We start from the raw sequence: 11,817 nt of genomic DNA, 5'->3' as shown, positions 1-11,817 counted from the left end.
GGGCATATAGCACTACTGTGAGTACCGATCATATTTATGAACGCTGGATCGGCACCGATGAAAGTTGAATGCACAGAGCCATTTAGAACAATTACTATTTTGAAAGCATCTTAATACATTCTCTGATTTTTCAGCTTCTTATCAAAATCCAATTCAAACTTATTTGCACACGCACAAAGTTTCATTAGATCGCTTAAGTATCATGCAAATTCACTTGTGTTCTCACAAATTTGTTTTTGTTTTTTTTTATCTTAAACTAATTTATGTTGTGAGAAATCTTTGTAACTGTCGAAAGTTTTTTTTTTGATAGATTAATTTAAGAAGTTAGTTGTTAGGAGTTTCAGCTCAATAAAGTTGTTGAACCTAGTTGAAATAGGTTTGTACAAGATTTGTACCGATCAAATCTTATAATAAAATCCTTCTGAAACATAAGAATGAGGATATGTAAAAGCCTTAATCTTTGAATTTCCAGAAACAAATACTTGTCTACTTATTTACTGTCTATTTTTTCATCTAAGCTGATATTAATTTTAATTTGGTTTATATTAAATTAAGGTCATACCGTATTTGTGAAAAATAATGAGGAAATAAACTGAAATTTTGAAATAATAAATTTACAAAAGGGAAAAAATTAAAATGGGAGTTGTTCAAAAAATGAACCAAATTAGAGTTGAACTTAAGATCTTCTACTTAGAAAGCATAAGTATATCAACTGCGCTTCATGAACTTTGTAACCAAAAACTTGACATTTTAATGTAAGTAAAATAAAAACAGATCATGATGTCAAATCTTTTTGGTTTTATTAAGAGAAAACTTATTAATAATAGTAATAGATATAACTTTATATATAATTGTTGTTTTTAAAACTCCATATAAAAAATTTATTATTTTCAAGATACTTTTAATACAATAATTATGTCTTTTATTTTTACCTTGAATTTGATAGTTAAAAAATAAAACGTGATTGTTAGAAATAGTTTATTAGATTTTTTTGAAGCTTTTGCTATTCATATTATATCAGTGTTTCAAAATCATACTGGACCAGTCGATTTGACGGAGATCCGATCAAGTGTCCGATCCGGTGATAGCCCAAAAATTGTTTAATAGTTTTTTTAAAAAAATATATAAATCTTAAATTTAAGACAAAAACTTGCATGAGACGGTCTCACAAGTCGTATTTTGGGAGACATATCTCTTATTGGGTCATCCATGAAAAAATATTATTTTTTATGCTAAGAGTATTACTTTTTATTGTAAATATCGGTAGAGTTGACCCGTCTCACAGATAAAGATTCGTGAGACTGTCTCACAAGAGACCTACTCTATATTTAATATTTTATTAGAGATATATAAATGATTATTTGAATTTTTGGACTTCGTTAAAATATTATTTTAGTAGTGCTTGTTTTGTTTTAAAAAATATATATAACAATAAATATATGTATATAGTTATTTAGTTTTAAAATTTTGGTAAATATATTTTTTGTATAGTTAAATATATCTTTAGGTTTTAAGTATAAAATATATTAATATTTATATAATTCAACAGTATTCATGTTCGACCATCCGATTAAACCAGTCCACTTATTTGATTGTTTTTTTTAAAATAGACCTTATCGATTATCAGTCCGTTATAAAAACATTGATTCATATTATTTATTATCTTTTTACATGAGTTAATTTAATTTCATCCAATCAGATATTAACAATCAAATTTCCATAATCTATTAGAATCATACTAGATCTCTAAATTTGTCCCTCTTTGTGGCACCTGTGTCTGTACGAGAAGAGTGGCAAACATATTGTTAGATTCAAAGGATAGTATTCGGTTGGTTGTGAGATATTTTTGGAAAACAAAATTTCGCAAAGTTTTATTTGTAAAGTGAAATATATAATATATTCAAAGGTCCACCGTTTTGAAAATTCAATGATGCTCATAATATATATATATATATATTAATTCATCTTCATCTTTGAATGGTTAAATATATCAGTCGAGATTGTAAAAAATTTGAGTTATTCCTCAAGTTATCGTGTTAGAGATCACACGTACGAGATCTATATACATGATAAAAAATTTGATTTTTATAACTGCCTTCATTAATTAATTACCTTATTTAAAAGAATTAAAATCCCATTTCTAAAGGTATTCTATCCTATCGTATCCTAATTATGATAACATTGTGTTCAATAAATAGTAGCTTATATCTCACGTAAATCTCCCATCCGACCATTCAAGAAAACACACCCTGCTTCAAATGGCATCCCTCTCTCAGCCGCAAGCAATGGATTATCTTCCCGCTTACTTTCAGATTCCGTTTAGTGACTTGCGGAGGATTGCTCCGTCGTCAGTGGTCGACATGGTGGTGCGATACCATACCAACAACCCCGGCCGATATCCGGATCCGACTTATGATAGTTACTACATGAATCATGCTCCCACGAGTTCTCTGCAGTGGAACATTCATCAAGAGCAACTTTACTTGAATATGCTTGGCCATGCTGGAAGAATTTCTTATCCTGTTTATAATTCCACCATCAATCCGATGCATACTACTTCGTCTTTCAATCCACACGCCGCGAATTTTCAGGAAATCGATCATCACCTGATCATCGATGATTTTGATCTTGTGGAAGAATTTGAGGATTGGGAATGGTTCTCAGATGATGATGTTCAAGAAACTGCTACAGCCCCCGACTACATAGTTGATCAGAATAGATCGCAAGACGACGAAAGATACAAAGACTTGAAAACGAGGAGAAGTAGGGAGGACGATCAGATACAAGACAATATATGCGTCGTTTGCCATGATGGTTTGTACGAATGCGAAAACGACGGTGAGACGATTGCTACTCTGAACTGCGGCCATGAATATCACATACATTGCATCAAACGGTGGCTGCAACGGAAGAATGTTTGCCCTCTCTGTAACGCAATTGCGCTGCCTCATGACTGATATGCATCTTGACATGGTTACATAAATTGTTAGAAATTTAAAATTCTATGTTTCATTAATGGTACTGAATGTTTTCATGATTTTTGGAAAATATAAAGCTCGATTTTGTTGTTTAGTTCGATTTTTATATAGATTGGAGCATATACGATGAATTTGCTTGGACATTATGAGTAATTGGTAGCTCAGAAATAATATTATAAATATAATAAATCTATAAATATGCATTTACGTAAAATAAAAATTGGAATATGTATTCTAAAATAACTACATATTATCTTGTAAATTAATTATTTTGCCGTGGATTATTAAATTGATGTGTATATATATTTTTTCAATGGTCATGCGGCCTATAAAATTTTATATTTTTTAAAACTCCCATATAAAACTTTATTATTTTCAAGATACTTTTAATAAAGTAATTATCTTCTTTATAACATTTCATAAGTATAATTTTTAAAAAAACAAAAACAAAATCAAAACATAATCATCTATTTTTCCCCTGTATATATAGCAGCGTGTTCTATTTTATTTTGAATTAGTTAGTTATTATTAGAAATATCTTATCAGATTTTGTGAAGTTAGTGCTATTCAGATTTTATATTACCTTTACATGTGAGTTAAATTTGTGTTTATCCAATCAGATATTAACAATCAAATTCTCATAATCAGATCTCTACAAATATGATTTTTTTAAAACTCTCTGGATTATTTATTTACCTTATTTACAATTTAATCAGCCATTAGAATCCTATTCCTCATAGATTTCTTCCTTTTATCCAATTCCTAATTATGGTAACTTTGTGTTCTATAAATACTTGTATCTAACTTTAATCTCTCCTCATCCAACCATTCTCAATATTTTCTTCCATCGAAAAACACACTGCTACAAATTTGCGTTCTATCAACTGTTGCAAATGGCTTCCAACTTCCGATCACCGCAGGTTTCTGATTCTTTTCCGAACCTTTTGACAAACTTCGCTGCCTCTTACGATCAAGTTCCTTTCTATTACGAACAATCTGATGAGATTGATTGGTCTCGTCCCCGACATTTGTGGAACATTAATCAGGAGTACACTTATTTCAATCTGTTTGGTCGTGCTGCAAGTGAAAACTTCAAGATTAATCAGCTGCTTGCGAATCCAAAAAATCAGTTTGTGAATGGGTGTTTGTTCTCTGAAATTGATGGGGATACATATAACTACGCGAAAAACGTCGACAAGATATGCGTGGTATGCGAAAAGGATGAGCATAAGGAGAAGATTGCTAGTCTGGATTGCGGGCATGGACATCATGTGTATTGCATGGAAAATTGGCTGCAACATTGGAATGTTTGCCCTCTCTGTAAATTTGATGCAATCAAGTATTGATATACGATCACGCTTCCTAGCTATTTGATGAACACATTTTTGGATTATAATTAATTTTCACGTATAATTAGATTTTAAAATTTTATGACAAAAAAAATAATGACATGTTTTAATTTCGACGATGTAAGGTTTATAATATGATAAAATAAATACAAGATTTGTTCGAACGTATAAATCCTCTCAAGATATTTGGTGACTAAATATTATGTTATAGATATTAAAATGAGTTGTTTAAAAATTATTTTAAAAAACTATTGAAATTATCAAAAGTGGATCAAAAATCAGAATATAAAAAATTAATGGACTAAAATTATTTTCCCTTATAATTGGGCAAAGATTTTTTATAATAAGATTGTAACAAAATGCAAAGTGGAAAATTGAGAACCAAACTAATATGATCATAAATGCATTATAAAAATAAAATAGTGTTGATTTTAGATTTAAAAAATATATAAAAAATTTGAGATTTTTGCTTTCATCTATGTTGTATTTTATGTATTTGAAACTCCCATATATTTAATGTATTTAATATTAACTTATTCAACGCACAAAAAAATAAAATAAATATGACAATTATATATCTCGGCTTTATTCTCTTAAGTCCGCTCTTCTTCTAAAATGTATCTATCTGATATATATAATTTTATGTTTTTAAAAACAATTTCCAAATAAAATTTTATTGTTTCCAAAATACATTTAAAACAGTAATTATGTGTTTTATTTTACTTTGAATTAGTTAGTTCAAAATTTCAAAAAGTGATTATAAAAATATTTTATTAGAGTTTTTGAAGATTGTGCTATTCATATTACTTATTATCTTTACATGTGAGTTAATTTAATTTTAACCAATCAGATATTAACAATCAAATTATCATAATCTATATATTATTCCTCATTAATTAATAAGTATCCAATCAGATATATAATCCCTGCATTAATAAATTACCTCATTTACAGTTTTAAATTTGAACCAATTTTTAAATTGATAAATATCTTGCACATATAAAATACATTCAATTAAGTGGGCATATTAAGATTTACTATCGGACACCAAACATAAATTATGATTTAGTTCACGTCTCAAAAAGACTAAATTTGATTTGGCCCTATCACCACTTGTTTTACATTTGAGTTCTCTAGCTTGCTCTATTTTAGAAATTGGTCCACTGAATTTTCAAATTTTGTTTGTGGTACATTAACATTTAATTTTGACTATTGATTTTTTGTGGACACGACATTAGACAAATCAGCAATTTTCGATGTCACGTAACCATTTCCGGTGGTACATTAGCACTCCGACAAAATAAGTCTAGAAACCAAAAAAGGCTCAAATTTGAAGTACTAAAACCAAAATTTGAAAAAGTAGTAGATCAAACTCAAAATAGGTATTTTAATGTAGTAATTGTGAGAACCTGAATTTCCAGCAGCGAGTATGTTTCAGCAGCTGGCAATTTTCAGTAGCAAAGAAAATTCCAGCAGAAGCTAACAATTCCAGCACCAGCTAATATTTCAGAAGCTGATATTTTTCCAGCAGATAGAATTCCAGAAGCAGACAAAATTCCAGCAGACAGTTACTAATTCAGCATATGACTTGTAACTGAAGCATTTAACACGGAATAAAGGTGTTAATGGCAAATTATGGTCATTCATTGGAATGTTAACAATCAGATTTTGGCCTATAAATAGCACCCTCAATATCTGAAATTGTGGTTACCAAAATCTTGAGTTATCATTTGAAATTAGAGCTAAGAAAGTGCATTTTTCGAAGTTGTAAAATCCAGTAGCGAGGCAAGTAGATTTCCAGACTTCAACCGAAAATCTTTAAGCAAATTACAGTAAGTGGGCTATGTATAAATATCTTGAAATCGGTTTGATAATTTCTGTTTTAAGTATTTCTGAACTCTGATTTTTGAAGAACTGAAACTTAGTGAACTAATGGCAGGAATATATATTCTGAACATTACTGATTACTGATTACTGGCCTCACCCCTTAGAGGAGAAAACATATAGGGGACTGATATCAGTTTAGCTATGAAATTCACGAACGTGCTCAGTGCTTACTTGTTAAATTTTTGATTTCTGATTACTGAATATTTCTGATTTCTGAATACTGAATACTGATTACTGTTATGAAAATAAGAATTTCTGTATATTATTCGTATTACTGTTTCTGTATGAAAATGATTTCGAAAATTAGGAGTTATTCCCGCCACCGCTTACTGAGTGACAACCATATCGCTCACCCACTAAAACCCATCTCAGGTAAGAACGAGGAAGAAATATTAGAAGAAGAAGAGCAGATTCAGTTTTGGGGCTGGTGAAGAAGATTGTCATTTCTCAGTTCTGATTCTAGTTTATGTTATTTCCGCTGCATCTGTTAAGATACTATTATGTATGGTTTTACATTTTCGCTGTAAAACATTTGCTCTTTGAGTTGTATCAGACAATGAATATTATGAATAAAAGACTGGTTTCTGAATTTTGTACTTCTGAGGCTTGTTGTTTTCGAATGTAAATTGGAGAGCAACGCCGGTGTCAACCAACCCCCGTCCCGGGGCGTGGCATTGAAGTGGTATCAGAGCAAACCAGGTTTCATAATCTGGGGAGGAGGAACTAGAAATAATAAGTTCTAATAGACTTCTGAAAATAAGTCCTGAAAGTTATTGATATAGACTACTGAAAATAAACTACTGTAATAGACTACTGAAATGAGTAGAAAAAAAATTTTCAGTAGGCAAAAAAATCAGTAGACCGGAACCAGCAGATAACAGAAAAACCAGTAGACCGAAAACAGTAGCATCAGACCAGTAGTCTGGAACCAGAACCAGTAGATGGAAACCAGTAGATCTGAATGCAGAAGACTGGGTTAGTAGACTCGGAATGCAGCAGACTGGTTCTAACAGTGCTGGAAAAGCAGCAGACTGATTGCAGTAGCACCAGAATTGCAGTAGATAGTGTATTCCAGCAAGTGCATGCAGTAGACTTTGCAAATGGCATGGAAGTTGAGGTGTTTTTCGCGCAAACTTCAAACGGCCATAACTTTTGATCCAGGAGGAATTTTTACTATTAAAAGTATGCGTTGGAAAGCTCTCGACGAGGAGAACCTAACCTAGAACGAAACATTCGTTCTAGCACCGTCGACGAACCCCAAAATCCTTCGTTTAGATAGGGATATCATCATTTCCGTAAAATTTTCCAACTTTCGAAACTTTGAGGAATTTTCATTTCCAAAGGGCTAAGTATTTTTGCACCAAATTTTTGTACAATTCATGTTCTGGATGTGAAGGATTTTTAGTAAATTTTTCACGCAATTCCAAGACCGAAAGATTTTGAGCTATTTCTTCTATTAAATGCATAGACAGTACTGATTTTGTTCATTCCAGTATTATTCTATAATTTAACCTGTATTTTTTTGAGATCATTTCTGAACATTCTCTTCCATGTTTTGGATGTAGGATATGGCTGACCAGAGTAGTTACATTAAGAGTTTAGAGAGGAAGCTAGAGAAACTAAAAGATCATAACTACTGCCTAGAGCTGGACAAAGATGAATTAGAGCGTCGAGCAGAACACTTGAGAGGTGATGTTCAACGTTATGCTCATTTTCTGCATGAGGCAGAAGAGAGGAATAGGAGAACTCAAGAAGAGTTTGAAACCTCCCAAGAGATTGTGGCAGAGTTCATCGAGTTACGTGATACATTAGTTGAGAAGATCCAAATACTTAAGGATCAAAATCACCAACTCGTGCACCATCATAATCAGTATACTGAACAGAATAATGCTCATATTCAAGAGCTGCAGGACACTGTTGAAGTTCTTAGCGACCAGAATGCAGTTCTGCATGGTCATATCGAACACCTGCAAGCAGTGATAGCCAATCATGAAGTCGAACCCGAAGAGGATCTAGAAGAAGAAGAAATCGAAGAGGACCCTATGGATTTGGGATTAGGAGAAGTGATAGATTAGACTAGCAGTAGTAGTTCTTTGTAATATCACTTGTTCCGATTACATTTATGTTTTCAATTTCGATGTTTCATTGTAATTGCACTTTCTTGAGAAATCAACAAAAATTTATTTCTACCCATTGGTTTTATATTTAATTTTTGGAGCAATTACTCGATCATTGTGATTCCTTTGTTTAGTTTCTTTTTCTGCCATCAACCTTAGAACTTTCATAATTGTAGGAAATGGACGGACGACCAGTTAGAAACAATTGCAATCCTCGTTACAAGAACCGCAACAACAACCGCAATGATGAGGATGCACAGCAACAACCACCACAACCATCACCAGCAGTTGGCCTCAGTCGGGCCGATTTGATGGCTATAGCCACGATTGTGGCAACCACTCTTCAAGGGTTTGTGAACCCTAATGCTAATCAGCAACCACCACCACCTCCAGCTCAGAATGGGACTAAGCAGCACTATGAGGCTCTCCGAAGAGCAAGAACCTCGAATTCGACGGAAGCTCCGATCCTGAGGTCGGCCAGAATTGGATGAAGGAGGTGGAGAACCATCTTCGACTACTTGAGGTTCCACAAGGGATCAAGGTGGATGTGATTACACCTTTTCTTGTGGATAAAGCAGCCAAATGGTGGGAAGGAGTCTCACCAGCTATGGTAAGGGCGGGACCTATCACTTGGCAAAGGTTCCGAGAGGTATTTCTAAAGCAGTACTTCCCGACAGCAGTTCGAGTGCAGAAGCTGTCAGAATTTGAAAGCTTGGTTCAAGAACCAAACATGTCAGTGGTGGAGTATTCATCCAAGTTTCACTCATTGGGAACTTACTCCCCAACCATCATGGGAGACGAGGCCTTGAAGATGCATCGCTTCAAGAAGGGATTGAACAGCCGTATTCAATCTGTCCTTGCCGTTATCGAGCCCAACAGTTTTGATGAATTGATGGAAGCCGCCATCAGGGCTGAGAATGACATCAAGAGGCGTGAAGGTGAGAACAAACTCAAACGTCCTCAGTCAAGTCAATACCAACCAGGCCAACAATTTAAGAGGCCTAGGTTTCCAAGCAATCAATTCACCAGTGCCCCAGCTAAAGGAACCACTTCTTCTCCATCAAGCAAAGAAGGAGTCAATTGCCAAAATTGTGGATTCAATCATACTGGTGAATGCCGTAAGAATTCTGGAGCTTGTTTTCGTTGTAGAAAGATGGGCCACCGCATTGCTCAATGCCCTTTTCTGGATCCAAGGGATGGTCCAGCAGGAGGAACAACTCCAAACAAGCCTAAGGAAAACAAGCCAAATGCTCGAGTCTATGCTATCACTCAAGAAGAGGCTGACAACTCAAATGATGTCGTCGCTGGTACCATTCTAATCAATAATATACCTGCTTATGTGTTATTTGATTGTGGTGCTACGCATTCATTCATGTCTAAGAGATTTGCCAAGAAGTTAGAAGCTCAGCCTGATAACTTAGAAGAACCATATAGAGTAGCAACTCCTGCAAATCGAATTTTAGAAACTCGCACTCTATATCGGGATATTAGTGTTCTCATAGAAGATCAGAATTTCAAGGTAAACCTGATTCAACTAAACATGGTGGAATTCGATGTAATTCTTGGAATGGATTGGTTAGCCAAGAATCATACTTTAGTAGACTGTCATGGAAAGACGGTAACCATCCAAGCTCCACACCAAGAGAAACTCTTATTTCATGGTAAAACAAAAGAACGAAAGACTCTTCTTTCTGCTTCTCAAACTTGGAAAGCCATGAAAAGTGGAGAAGAAGTTTACTTAGTTATGTTAAGCGAGGTAAAGAAAGAAACCACACTCACGCTAGAAGAGATTCCGGTAGTACAAGAATTTCCGGATGTCTTTCCTGAAGAACTCCCTGGCGAACTTCCCGACCGCGAGGTGGAATTTGAGATTAATTTAGTACCCAATGCTGCACCAATCTCAAAAGCACCATATCGAATGGCTCCGGCAGAGTTGAAAGAACTCAAAAAGCAACTTCAAGAATTGTTGGATAAGAAGCAAATCCGACCAAGCGCATCCCCGTGGGGAGCTCCTGTCCTATTTGTAAAAAATAAGGACGGAAGCATGAGAATGTTTATTGATTACAGGGAGCTGAATAAGATCACAATCAAAAACAAATATCCGCTTCCAAGGATAGATGACCTGTTTGACCAACTCAAAGGAGCTTCAGTCTTTTCCAAGCTCAGATTAAGGTCAGGCTACCACCAACTCAAGGTCAAGACGGACGATATTCCGAAGACAGCCTTCCGAACAAGGTATGGACATTATGAGTTCATGGTGATGTCGTTCGGATTAACAAATGCTCCGGCAGTATTCATGGATCTCATGAATAGAGTGTTTAAACCGTTTCTTGACAAGTTTGTTGTAGTATTCATCGACGACATTCTAGTGTATTCGTCAAGTGAAGAAGACCACAAAGAACATCTTTGTCTCACCCTTCATAAGCTGAGAGAAAAGGAACTGTACGTCAAGTTCAAGAAATGTGAATTCTGGCTAGAGAGCGTCGCATTCTTGGGACACATAATATCAGCAGCAGGAGTATCTGTGGATCCTAAGAAAGTAGAGGCAATCTCAGATTGGCCTAGACCAAAGAATGTGACAGAAATTCGAAACTTCATGGGAATAGCAGGCTATTATCAAAAATTTGTTGAAGGATTCTCTTCAATAGTCATACCCCTCACCAAGCTCACACAGAAGAATTCTAAATTTCAATGGAGTGAAAAATGTGAGCAAAGCTTCGAGACTTTGAAGAAGAAGCTTACCTCCACTCTGGTGTTGGTATTGCCAACTGAAGTTAAAAACTTCACCATCTACAGTGATGCATCTAAAGGAGGTTTAGGATGTGTACTCATGCAAGAGGGAAGGGTGATTACATACGCATCAAAGCAGTTGAAGCCGTATGAATAGAATTACCCAACGCACGACCTCGAACTAGCTGCAGTGGTATTCGCACTAAAAATTTGGAGACATTATCTTTATAGAGCCAAATGTGAGATTTTCACTGATCACCAAAGTCTCAAATATTTGTTCACTCAAAAGGAACTAAATATGAGACAAAGACGGTGGATTGAACTCATGAAGGATTACGACTTGACGATAAGCTACCATCCAGGCAAAGCCAACAAGGTAGCAGATGCTTTAAGTCGAAAGAATATGAGTAAGGTGATCCTGACATCACTTTCAGCACAACCATGTCTTCGAGAGACAATCAAGATAAGTCAGGATAGAGATTCCGCTTTGGTGAAACTAAAAGAGCAAGTTAAAGAAGGGAAAGCACCAGATTTCAAGACGGATAACAAAGGAATCTTGTGAATGAAAGGACGATTGTGCGTACCAGACATCGATAACCTTCGACAAGAAGTAATATCTGAGGCACATTAGTCGAAATTTTCAGTCCATCCTGGCAGTACCAAGATGTACAGATATTTGAAGAAAAATTTTTGGTGGAGTGGAATGAAGAAAGGCATGGCAATGTTTGTTTCCAAGTGTCACGTGTGCCAGCAAGT

This window comes from Primulina tabacum, chromosome 10, assembly GCF_025594145.1.
Source record: "Primulina tabacum isolate GXHZ01 chromosome 10, ASM2559414v2, whole genome shotgun sequence".
In the NCBI taxonomy this organism is placed as follows: Eukaryota; Viridiplantae; Streptophyta; class Magnoliopsida; order Lamiales; family Gesneriaceae; genus Primulina; species Primulina tabacum.
This window is presented reverse-complemented; position numbering follows the sequence as displayed.